The sequence below is a fragment of the Pollicipes pollicipes genome, unplaced genomic scaffold (genome assembly GCF_011947565.3).
Source record: "Pollicipes pollicipes isolate AB1234 unplaced genomic scaffold, Ppol_2.1 Scaffold_7231;HRSCAF=8579_pilon_pilon_pilon, whole genome shotgun sequence".
Taxonomy (NCBI): Eukaryota; Metazoa; Arthropoda; class Thecostraca; order Pollicipedomorpha; family Pollicipedidae; genus Pollicipes; species Pollicipes pollicipes.
This window is the reverse complement of record NW_023597034.1, coordinates 9170107-9172111: the sequence shown is the minus strand read 5'-3', so window position 1 is coordinate 9172111 and position 2005 is coordinate 9170107.

Here is a 2005-nt window from a genome sequence, read left to right as displayed (position 1 = left end):
CAACAACTGATAACGGGAAATATTATGTATATATTGCAGGCAGAACGAGTGCACAATGACAGGTAAATCCACAGTGTTAATGGAGCTTGGTCGTATGACACAGACTGTTCCATCGAACGCAACAGTCACACTTACTTCGCCGATGTCAAATCAGGAGCGTCAATTAGGGGCTCAACGTACTTGTAGCTCTGACGTGTAGGATGTCGCTGACTGTTTTGTACGGACGTACAGCACATGAGTTAGCACCCCAACATAATGCACAGCGTGGTGCGTAAACAGCAAAACACACACCATCCATCTGCAACGCCTGGCCGCATCCAGTTTGCCCGGATGTGGTGCCACGCCACAGCGAGTCCGTGGGTTAGCTGGACCTTAAGGAGTCTACCTGTCCACGTGCACGCCTGCACAGCAAAGCCACCTCTGTCTGTCTGTCTGTCTGTCTGTCTGTCTGACGGTGGGTTCAGGTCTGCTCTGAAGGCCCGTCCAATATACAAGCGCCATCCACAGGCTGCACGCTGGCACACCCACACAACAGACCTTCCCAACAGGCAGCAGGCGCCCCTGGTAGCCCCTCGCAATGTACAGGCTGTCCGCAGAGCTGTCGGAGGTCGCGTGGCATGGCGCGCGTCGGACGCACGCACCGCACGTCGTCTGTCGACCAGGAGGCAAAGCTTGCGCGTTCGCGACGACACATAGCATCAGATGGCCAGGTAAGACTGCGAAGAAGGCACGGAGAGAACACATCGGACGTCAGACGCCTGCTGTATCTGCCGCCCTCGGCAGAAGCGACGTGATCTACGGGTGGCTCGGGGCCGCCTGCAGCCAGGGTCGGGAACAGCCGAAGTACAGGCTCAGTTCCTCCCCGCTGCCGTGCTCGCGCGTCACCGCACCGACCACGTTACTGCTGACTGTCAGTCAACAGCCTAACCGCATCGCTCAGCGGCGACTAGGCCAACCTCCACTGGTGTGTCGCAGGCTGGGTGTGTGGCGGCAACCACTATGCCTTGCCAAGGCATCTCGTGGCGTCATTGTGTGATGGCCCACGAGTCACCCAAGTAAAGTCATTTGACGTAGGGCAGCACAGCTCGCCGGCCTTGGTTGCGCCCTGGACGGCACTGCTTACAGCTGGTGCAGAACAGTGTTGGCCGGGCGGCGGACTATGATCCGGGATGGCAGCTGGCGTCTGCATGTCATGTTGAGCAGGCTTTGTCAACGCCAACCGCCTTAACCTATCGCCAAGTTGTGCTGCGAGCATTCGGCTGTTTTACTGACACAGGCGGCGCAGAGCGCGGAGACAGACACACCAGCCGACCAAACACGCTCATGATTCTGTGCCGACCACCAATTAACTGCCCTCGGCTGCTCGAGCGCCGGTGCTAAACCATTACCTGTACATCAAGAGCCTGTACTAATCACGCACCAACACCGAAAACGGGCAACCATTTTCAGAACTGTTGAAGTCGTTAGCAGAACACCAAACCCACAGTCGTTGGCCAGCATCGTGCTTCCCCAACTTTCCGGTTGGGAAATGTTTGGGAACAGCGTCGAAAGTAATACACCCTGGATGGCATGGCTTGTTCCGGACTTGACTGGCTTGGATGGCTAGTTTCGGACCGTTTCGCAACCCTAGAGTTGCCTATGACGATCACGCGCCGAAAAATATCCGATACTGATCAGGATTTCCCAACATTTCCCCAACCATGCGACCAGCGAAGCTCGAACGTCCCCGACGCTGCCTATCGCACCGAAAATGACTTCCTGAAACAAATCCCAAATCTGACCACGCAAACAAAATACACAAGTTAAATCTGATACCGGAAAGGCTCGATACAACTACAACTTTACAGGGCAATAACTGGTGGCGGCGGCTCGATCCGGGAAAGGTTGCAAACCCCTAACAATTTCCCAAGCCGGTTGGGGAAATGTTGGGCTCCCCAAACCTTCCCGACATCTCCCCAAGCACGCTGCTGACTGGGGGGGGGGGGAGGGGGGGGGGGCTCCACTC